The 11502-nt window shown below is 33.9% G+C and overlaps 1 non-coding gene across 1 annotated transcript; it reads left to right on the top strand.

The window, feature by feature from the left end:
• Positions 1-3022: 3022 nt before the first annotated feature.
• Positions 3023-3129, top strand: LOC139869475 (small nucleolar RNA R71). The gene has a single exon (XR_011766083.1). It is a non-coding gene; the product is annotated as a small nucleolar RNA R71 (small nucleolar RNA).
• The last annotated feature ends 8373 nt before the right edge of the window (positions 3130-11502 follow it).

Here is an 11502-nt window from a genome sequence, read left to right as displayed (position 1 = left end):
GATCGGTGCATTAGTGAGTTTCTCTTTAAGAATATTAAAAGATTTAATGCATTCATCTGAAAAGATGAATGGAGCATCCTTTTCTAAGAGTTTATTCATAGGAGTGGCAATTTTAGAAAAATCTTTTATGAAACGTCGGTAAAAACCGGCATGCCCTAGAAAACTCCTAACTCCTATAACATTGGTGGGATGTGGAAGTTTAGCAATTACATCTACTTTAGCTCTATCCACTTCAATTCCTTCATTTGAAATTTTACGTCCAAGAACGATGCCTTCTTTAACCATGAAATGACATTTCTCCCAATTAAGTACTAGATTTGATTGTTCGCATCTAATAAGCATTCGTTCAAGATTCACTAGACATGATTCAAATGTATCACCGAAGACTGAAAAGTCATCCATGAAAACTTCCATACATTCTTCTATCATGTCGTGAAAAATCGCCATCATGCACCTTTGAAAGGTTGCAGGGGCGTTGCAAAGTCCAAATGGCATGCGTTTGTAAGCAAAAGTACCATAAGGGCACATGAACGTGGTTTTCTCTTGATCTTCTGGTGCTATTGGAATTTGAAAATATCCGGAAAAACCATCTAGAAAATAATAGTAACTGTTTCCGGCTAATCTTTCCAACATTTGATCAATAAAAGGTAAGGGAAAGTGATCTTTTCTGGTGGCATCATTTAATTTTCTATAATCAATACACTCACGCCATCCTGTTACAGTCCTAGTCGGAATAAGCTCATTTTTCTCATTTGTAATGACAGTCATGCCACCCTTATTAGGCACGCATTGAACTGGGCTTACCCATGGACTATCAGAAATTGGATAAATTAAACATGCATCTAGCAGTTTAATAATTTCTCTTTTAACAACATCTTGCATATTAGGATTTAGTCTTCGTTGGCGTTGCACATACGTTTTATGACCTTCTTCCATAAGGATTTTATGTGTGCAATACGAAGGAATTATTCCTTTAATATCATGAATCTTCCATGCAATGGCTGGTTTATGAGCTTTCAACACAGAAATGAGTTGTGATTTTTCATTTTCAGTAAGAGAAGACGATATTATTACAGGTAATTCAGATTCACCATGTAAATAAGCGTATTCCAAATGGTTTGGAAGTGGCTTTAACTCTAATGTCGAAGGTTCTTCTATCGATAATTTATATCGATATCTGTCTTCTTCTTTTATCATTTGAATTTCTTCTGTTGTTGGTTCATATCCATTAGCAATTAGTGTAGCTAACATTTCAGTTTCATCAATTGGTTCAGTTCCTTCTCCTAAAGAACATTCTCCTGTTCCTTGTAATTCTGGAAATTCTTCTAACAATTCTGCATGTGAATCTATAGTTTGAATATAATAACATGTATCATCTGCAGATTGCGGTTGTTGCATAGCTCTATCAACTAAAAAGGTAACACTCTCATCCTCTATACTTAGGGTCAGTTTCTTACCAAACACGTCTATCATTGCTTTAGCCGTGTTTAAGAATGGTCTTCCTAATATGAGAGGAACTTGAGAATCTTCTTCCATGTCCAGAACAACAAAATCTACTGGAAATACTAAAGTACCAACTTTAACTAGCATGTTCTCCATTATCTCTCTAGGATATTTTATTGATCGATCGGCTAGTTGTATACTTATTCTTGTTGGTTTCAATTCTCCAAGGTCTAATTTAGCGTATAGTGAATACGGCATTAAATTTATACTAGCACCTAAGTCTGCTAATGCTTCTATTGAACTAAGACTACCCAAAAAACATGGAATTGTGAAACTTCCTGGATCAGATAGTTTTTCTGGTATCTTATTCAACAGCACTGCTGAACAATTAGCATTCATAGTAACGGCCGAGAGTTCTTCCATTTTCTTTCTATTTGAGATTAGATCTTTCAAGAATTTAGCATATCTAGGCATTCCTGAAATCACATCAATGAAAGGAAGATTTACATTTATCTGTTTAAACATATCCAAGAATTTAGATTGCTCGGCTTCAAGTCTTTCTTTTCTCAATTTACTTGGGTAAGGAAGTGGTGGTTGGTATGGTTTAACATAAGGTTTAGCCTTAACTGTGTTATCTTCATTAACCTTTTCAACTACCGGTTCTGTTTCCTTGTCTTGTTCAGGTTGTGGTTCTTGTGGAGTAGGAATAGCTTCATCAGGAATTACAGGTATTTCAGGTGGTTTAAGTGTTGTACCACTTCTTGTGGTAATGGCTTTAGCTGTTTCATTTCGGGGGTTAGCATTTGTATTACTAGGTAAACTTTCCAGTTTTCTTTCACCTATTAACCTTGCTAGGTTACTTACTTCTTGTTCCAAATTTTGAATAGAAGTTTGTTGATTTCTAAATGCTTGAGCATTTTGTTCAATGGTTTGTTTTTGAGATGTGAAAAACTGCGTTTGAGTTTCAACTAGCTTCGTCATCATATCTTCTAAATTTGGCTTTTTATCATCGGTTTGTGGTGGCTTGTTTTGAAAATTAGGTCTTTGCTGATTGTAAGTATTATTGGATACTTGTTGATTGCTAGGACCTTGTTGATTGTTGTATGGAATATTTCGGTTATAATTCTGGTTTTGATTGTAAATTGGTCTTGGCGGTTGATAATTATTCTGATAATTATTTCCAGGCCTTTGGTTTATGCATGAAATATTCTCTCTTTGTTCCATTGTTAGTTCAATAATGAGACAATCTTTTGTCAAATGTGATCCTCCACACTGCTCACAACTAATTCGTATTGAGTGTATATCCTTAGTCATCTTTTCCATTCGTCTCTCGACAGCATCTATCTTTGCGGAAATGGAATCTAAGTCATGGCTAGAATCGGCTCTAGCTGCTTTAGATGATATAACGATATATTTTTCTTGGTGTCACTCATGTGAGTGGGAATCAGTGTTATCAATAATTTTATAAGCATCAGTTTCGGTTTTCTTCATAATAGAACCACCAGCTGCTATGTCGATGTCTTTCCTTGTAGTGATGTGGCATCCTTGGTAGAATATTTTTACTATTTGACAAGTGTCTAAACCATGTTGCGGACATCCTCTTAATAACTTTTCAAATCTGGTCCATGCCTCATATAGAGTTTCATTTGGTTTCTGTGTGAACGTAACAATTTCTCCTTGAAGTCTTATGGCTTTAGATGCCGGAAAGAATTGTTTAAGAAATTTTTCAACTAAAACGTCCCATGTATCAATCGCCCCTTCAGGTAACGATTCCAACCAATCTTTGGCTTCTCCCTTTAAAGTCTAGGGAAATAACATGAGATATATCTGTTCATCCTCAACTTCTCTTATTTTAAATAGTGTGCAGATCCTATTAAAGGTACGAAGATGTTCATTTGGATCTTCCTTCGGCGCACCACTAAATTGGTATTGATTAGTCACCATGTGTAGAATTTGTCCTTTGATTTCATAATCTGGCGCATTAATGTCTGGATGAGTAATTGCGTGACCTTGGCCAGTGCGTTTAGCTCTCATTCGGTCTTCCATACTTAGAGGTTCCAGATTCTCCATAATTGAATTGGTGGAATCTGAATCACTAGAGGATTCTAATTTAATGGTTCGTTCCTCAACAATCTCTGTTTGAATGATTGGTGGTTCCGGAGGAAAAATTAATGGTTCAGGATCTATGAATCGTCCCTGAATATTCTCCGGATTCTCAATTATGAGGTCGGGTTCAAAAAATGGATTATCGGAAATTTGAATTGGAGTACTTGGTCGACTGGATGACGATTCTAAAGAAAAATCAACGGCGACAATATTAGCTAGATGTCTTGATCGAGTTACAGGTGGTGAACGTACAAAAGGTGGTGAACGTCTTGCTCGGTGTATTCACTGAATATCCTATTAGTTTTTAAAAGGAAAGAAAAATTATATAAGTTATCCAATTAATAGACTTTTCTGATTTTGCCCACGTTTCGAATAGCCAAAAGATGCAGCAGAGGGGCAGGATTCGTTTGGTCTCAATATAATTGAGTACTGTTTGGCTCGAATAACCCGGTCCACGTACAAATCCAACTATTACTACGAACCAGAAAATTTTGATGTCTATCAATTTAACCACTTAAAATAAATTTTCGTAATTTTAAGAAATTTAGATAAGAAGTAGAATAAAAATCTATGTCATAAAACTAGAATGGCGAGAAATAAGAAAGAAAAAGAGCGCGTCGAAAAAGGTCGAAAAAGAAAAGGGTTGAAAAATAAAAGGCGTCGAAAAATAAGAAAGAAAAAAAAATGACTATAAAACTGTAAAACACTCGACTAACCCAATCTTATTATTATCACTAACTTAAAATTAAAATTGCAAATTGAGATTACTAATTGAAGTGATAATTGATACATAGGTAAAAGGCGTCGAAACTTAAAAAGGAACTAAAAACTAAAAATTAAAAGTTGCGTCTAAAAATATTAAAGCTTACAAGTAAAACTATATCCCAAATGGCAATATCATAAAAAGGTACTAAAACTTTAAAAAGGCGTCACAAAATTCTAAAGCACCTAAATCTTAGTCTAAAGAAAAAGCACTTAAGGGATTTTACGGCAAAGACTAAAAATCTAGAAGTAAAAAAATAACTATGGCAAAAATTATGACTTAAAAGTAAATACGAGCGAAAAATATAAAAAATACGCTAAAAACAAATAAAAAGGGACAAAATATAAAAATATACTAAAAGTTGTAAAAAGTACAATTTTTATAAAAATATTATTTTATATTATTTATTTTATAAAAGTATTAATTTTATAAATTATTTAAACTAATTAACCTAAATACATAAATTAATTAAAATCTAAACTAACTAATTAAATATTAAAAACCTAATTAGGGTTTTAAATTAATAATAATAAATAATACCCGTAATAAATGCTGAATTAGGGTAAACTGTGGCGTGTCAGACGATCTCATGCGATCGCATGAAAATATGCCTTCGGGCTCATGCGATCGCATGAGCTTGGATTTTGGGCCAGGTTACGGGCTGCTACAGTAGCAGGCCCGAGAGTTTATTATTTTTTTTTTCTGTTTTAAATTCTGTTTTAAATATTTATATAATTACAAAATATTTAAATAAAATTTATATTTTTAGAAACTAAAATAAAAATAAAGAAACTTTATAAAACTTATATATTTAACAAACTCTTAAAAATATTTATATTTTTGTTTTTTTTATATTTTTGAATATTTAAAACGTATTTTTACAAAAGCGTATTTTTTATAAAAGTAAACTAAAAATAAAAATCATTTTTTTTATATTTAGCGTTGCGCTTTCGGCTTTTAAGCTAGATTTTAAGTCCCCGGCAGCGGTGCCAAAAATACTTGATGTTAAAGCTAAGGGGTATAAAATACTATTAAATTTTACAAGGAAATACTATTAAATACGATACAATTTTACACAAGATATTTATTTATTTAAAGAATGGATATACTTAAACCTTGCTACAACACTTATAGGCAGTGTACCTAATCGTACAGTAGTGTAGTTTTTAGTAAGTCCGGTTCGTTCCACAGGGAAAAATCTTTAACCAAAGCTTAACACTATATTAGTTTTAATTTTACAAAAATACAAATATATATAAGTAATATTATTATTATAAAGAAGGGTTTTTACCGTTTAATGACCGGTTTGTCGATTTTAAAAAAAAAACTTTAGTCGCAGTTAAAACCTAATGTAAAATAATAAAAATAAATATAACTTAATTTAAAGCGTAAAGTAAATAACGATAAGGAAATTGCGATAAATAAAAGTGCGATAAAATAAAATTGCGATAATTAAAAAGTACGATAATTAAAAGTGCAATTAAATACAATGACAATAAATAAAAGTGCAATAATTAGAAGTGCAATTAAATATAAAATAAAGGAAATTAAATATGAAATAAAAGAATTATGCTTATTTAAACTTCCGTAATCATGATGTTTGACGTGTTGATTTTAGTTTTATGCCCATAGGTTAATTGTCCTTTGTCCTGGATTATTTAATATGTCCGTCTGATATTTGTCCATAACAGTCCATCAGTCTTAAATATAAAGTGCGAGTATCCTCGTCAAATTATCCTTATACCCGAAGTCAAATATTCCAACTAATTGGGGACTTAAACTGTAACAAGGTTTTAATACTTTGTTTAATAATTACACCAGGTTACCGACTGCGTGTAACCCAAGGTTTTAATACTTTGTTATCAATTATGCCAAGTGTCCTTGTACATAATTTCACCCCTGTTTTAATAATTCTAGTGACTATTAATCCATTCCCGTCTCCGGTTAAATGAACGATTATTCGTACATATAAATACCCCGTCCATCGTGTCCGATCGAGTGTATATGGTTATTTATAGGGACGTCCAATTGTAAATCTTTATATTAAAATTAACAAATTATCATTTAGTTAAACAAATATAAAGCCCATTAATAGCCCATAGTCTAATTTCCACAAGTGTCGTTCTTTTGTCCAAACCCCAATTATGGTACAAAACCCAATTACCCAATTTTAGTAATTAGCCCAACATCATGATTACTTCGATTTAAATAAGCATAATAATAACTTAGCTATGAGACATTAAATTAAAAAGGTTGAACATAACTTACAATGATTAAAAATAGCGTAGCGTTACACGGACAGAATTTCGACTTACACCTTTACAACATTCGCTAACATACCCTTATTATTAGAAATTAAAATTAAAATTAAAATTAAAATTAAAATTAAAATTAAAATTATAATATATATATATATATATATATATATATATATATATATATATATATATATATATATATATATATATATATATATATATATATATATATATATATATATATATATATATATATAATACGTTTGATAGAGAGAAAGAAAGATGGATATTGATGAACCAAACACTCATTTTTATAGGGCATGTGGGCTGGAAAAGGTGCTCATGCGATCGCATGAGCTTTACCCTTCAGGCTCATGCGATCGCATGGCCAGCTGGGGAGGCTCAAAAGTCTACAAAAACGTGAGCTGCTTATTTATTTATTATATAATATAATATATATAATTAAATTTAATTATATATATATTATATTATATTCTTGTACTCCGTTGACTTGTAATTTTTAGTCCGTTGCGTCGAGCGTTGAGAGTTGACTCTGGTCCCGGTTCCGGATTTTCGAACGTCCTTGCGTATAATTTAATATCTTGTACTTTGCGTTTTGAATCTTGTACTCTTGTAATTTCGAGACGTTTCTTATCAATAATTGGAACCTCTTTGATTGTATTTTGTATTTTTGAGCTTTTTGGTCGTTTGCGTCTTCAATTCGTCGAATCTGTCTTTTGTCTTTACCTTTTATTATTTAAACGAATATCACTTGTAAATAGAACAATTGCAACTAAAAGTTTGTCTTTCTTGAGGAATAATGCTATGAAATATATGTTCGTTTTTAGCATTATCAAAAAACTTTTCTTCTTCAATGATCTCTAAAAGTACATCATGTTCTTCTGGTCTTAATTCGAACAACATCTTCTCGGTTAGCTTATGGTCACCCCTAGCTTTCTTGAATTCTTTATACTTTTGTTTCATTGAATCATATAGAATTCCAGCTTTTTCATCTTCACTCAATTCGGAATCTAAGCGTTGATCGAGGCGAATACCCCCACATTCAACACTTTGATAAATCTCCACCATGTCTATCGCATCACCAACCACTTCCTCGCTAACTTCTCCATTCGGTTCAATCTCTTGTAGCCCAAGCATCATGCAATAATCCTCTTCAAACTCTCTCTCAACTATATAGGCTGAAGGAAATCGCATGTTTTCCGAATTACAAAATCTAAAAGTTCCATTTCCTCATTCAAAAGTGATAGCTCCCGCCCCCGGGTCTATTTTACAACCAGCAGTTGCAATGAACCCACGTTCTACTAATAATGGAACATCTTCATCCGTTGGCATATCAAAAATGGTGAATGGTACCTCAAGGAAAACACCTTTCACACTAACCACCACATTTTGAAGAATCCTACGTGCCTTACACTTGGTATTGTTGCCAAGTGTGATTACCGCATCCGATTTCCTCAACTCACATAAAGTACACTCATCATGAAATAAGCGTTTATACATTTCATATGACATGATATTGATGGATGATCCTGAATCGGCAATCACTTTGAATTCTCGGTGATTGCTAACAAGGTGAGCTAATATTCCAATGAAACTTAATTCGAACAATATTTCACCCGGATCTTCTTCTTGATAAAGAATCTCCGGCCTTCCCTTGGCATCTTCTTCCAATGACAACTTTTCATCGAACTCATCAAAATATTCATCCGAAATAACCTCGGATACCGCGTCCTCGGGTGCACCATCAAATCGCCCATCATCATCCCACACGTCACAATTAGGCATACGACTAATAGTAACATTTTGATCAAGCCACGCATCAATACTCTCTTTACTAATATGATTCCCCAATTCGTTCACTCGGATTGTTATAAGTTGATGGACTTCCATGGGCTCAAAATGAACCGTTTCAACTACCTTGGACTCTTCAAGTGATGAATCTAAAGCGATTTTTTACCGTTGCCCATTAACTAAGAATGGTTCTCTGCCTTTTGGATCTTGTATCTCAATCGCCCCATTCGGAGTAACCTTAGTGACAACATACGGCCCATTCCATTTACTTTTCAATTTCCCCGCAAATAACTTCAACCTTGAATAAAATAGCCACACATTTTGCCCTACCACAAAAGTTTGCCTTACAATTTGCTTATCATGAAACGCTTTCGTTTTCTCTTTGTAGATTTTCAAACTTTCACAATCATCACGTCTCAATTCATCTAGCGCCGATAGGTCTAACCTTCTTGCTTTTCCTGCCTCATCCATGTTCATGTTCACCTGTTTAATAGCCCACTCTGCACGATGCTCAATTTCAACAGGTAAGTGACATGCCTTCCCATAAACAAGTCGATAAGGTGAAGTACCAATAGGGGTTTTATAAGCTGTTCGGTAAGCCCAAAGCGCATCTTCTAGTCTTAAAGACCAATATTTGCGATTGGGATTTACGGTTTTTTCTAAAATCCTTTTTAATTCCCTATTAGATACTTCCACTTGCCCACTTGTTTGGGGATGGTAAGGCGTAGCAATTCGGTGATTTACCCCATAATCCCTTAAAAGTTTAGCAAAATGTGAGTTCTTAAAGTGTGAACCCCCATCACTAATTATGGCCTTAGGTACACCGTGACGACAAAAAATATTTTTCTTAACAAAATTTAGGACATCTTTGTGGTCATTAGTCCGAGTAGCCTCTGCCTCCACTCATTTGGAGACATAATCAACGGCTACTAATATGTTCTCAAACTCGAAAGATGAAAGGTCCCATAAAATCTATGCCCCAAACATCAAAAATTTCACAAATCTAAATTGGGTTCATGGGCATTTCATTACGTTTATAGATCCCCCCATCCGTTGACACCTAGCACAAATTTTAACATACTCACATGCGTCTCTGAAAATAGTAGGAAAAAAGAAACCTGAATCGAGTACTTTGTACCCGGTTTTCTTTACTCCGTAGTGTCCTCCACATGCGAAAGTATGACAATGAGCTAGAATGTCTTTATGCTCATCTTCCGCTACACATCTCCTTATGATTTGGTCAAGTCCAATTCGATAAAGAACCGGGTCTTCCCAAATGTAATGCTTAACCTGCGAGAAAAAATAATCCTTCTTGTGCTTCTTCCAATGCTCCGGTACTTTTTTAGTCACCAAATAGTTAACAATATGAGCAAACCAAGGTACCTGCACAACACTAAAAAAACACTCGTCCAAAAAATTCTCCTGGATCAGTTTAGCAGGGTCAAATGGTGGCGGGGGTATTCTAGACAAATGGTCGGTTACCACATTCTCTATACCCTTCTTATCCCTTATTTCCAAATCAAACTCTTGTAGCAACAAGATCCACCTTATTAATCTAGGCTTAGACTCTTTTTTCTCTAGTAAGTGCCTTAGGGCACTATGGTCTGAGAAAACAACTACCTTAAACCCCCACAAATATGATCTAAATTTGTCTAAGGCAAACACTACCGCTAGTAACTCCTTCTCAGTTGTGGTATAGTTTATTTGGGCATCCGAAAAAGTCTTACTAGCATAGTATATAAATCTCTTTCGGGGTGGGATTGGTGGGTGCTACGGCACACAGGGTTAGCGTGTCCCTGCCATATATACACGTTTTAGCACAAATACCGGTTTCCTATCAACCCTTTGCCCTAAAACAGGCCCAGCTGCGTAGTCGCTTGCATCACACATGATTTCAAACGGTTTAGTCCAATCGGGTGACTGCAAAATGGGTGCTTCGGTCAACTTACGCTTAAGGGTGCTAAAAGCCTCCTTACATTGGTCATCAAAGTCAAACGGTGCATCTTTTAACAACAAGTTGCCCAATGGTTTAGAAATCGCACTAAAATCTTTGATAAACCTATGATAGAACCCCGCATGTGTAACATCCCACCTTTTTCCGTTTAATTATTTAAAGTCCGTTATATGATTATAACATATTCCGTTAAAACGCGTTTTAAATTATCTCGTTTAGGTAATTCACGCACCTGCTTTGAAACTTGAGGGACTAAACTTGCCAAAGGACAAAAGGTTTGACTAGGTCAACTAGTCAAACCCTTCTCCTCCACTCATCCATTCACCTCCCTTTTCTAACTTTTGATACTTCCATTTTCTCTCAACTCACTCAACAAGATTCATCATCTATTCAAGATCTAGCAAGCATCAATTCAAACAAATTACATATTTAGAATCCTTGCATCTTCCTCTTCAAATCCATACCAACTTTATTGCATTTGGGTAATTTTCTAAAAACACTAGATTTTGTGTTCTTGATGTTTTTAACTTATAGAAGTGTTAATTAGTGTCTATGGCTCAAGTCTAACATGAATATATGATTTGTATGCTTGTTCTTGTCATTTTGATGTAACTAGCTTAAACTTGAAATGGGTGTACTTAATCTTGAGTTTTGGTGGATCATATGTTGTTAGATGTTAAAAGTGCATGTATTAAATGTGTTACTAACATCACTAGCTTCAATTTGGTATGTAAGTTGACTTGAAAAAGCCTCATTAACATGATTAAGGATTTTATGTTTGTTGGTTAGGGTTTGGTAGCCTTGAATGTGATTTTTGATGCATTAAAAGCCTTGCAATGTTGTTTGTAAGTATTTAGTAGTATTGTATGTGTAATTACCTACGAAACGGCATATTATATGTATATATTAAGTTCCCGAATCATCTTATGCATTTTACGAACTTGAAACCTTGATAATGAGCTTTAAATGTTCAATCGATGAGAATTCGATTATTGTAAATGATGTTTTTGTTTGATGAAAAGTGTTTAGTTGTATTCCTTGTTAAATTACCTTTCCAATGATATAAGATACGTGTTTTGAATATTTATGGTTCATAAGTTATGGTTATTTGAAGTTGGATTCGTTTAAGTGTTCAAAACTGCCAGACTTGCTGAACAGATGCATGG

The sequence above is a fragment of the Rutidosis leptorrhynchoides genome, chromosome 9 (genome assembly GCF_046630445.1).
Source record: "Rutidosis leptorrhynchoides isolate AG116_Rl617_1_P2 chromosome 9, CSIRO_AGI_Rlap_v1, whole genome shotgun sequence".
Lineage (NCBI taxonomy): Eukaryota > Viridiplantae > Streptophyta > Magnoliopsida > Asterales > Asteraceae > Rutidosis > Rutidosis leptorrhynchoides.
Note: the sequence above shows the minus strand (reverse complement) of the source record. Positions and strands in the feature narration are given on the sequence as shown.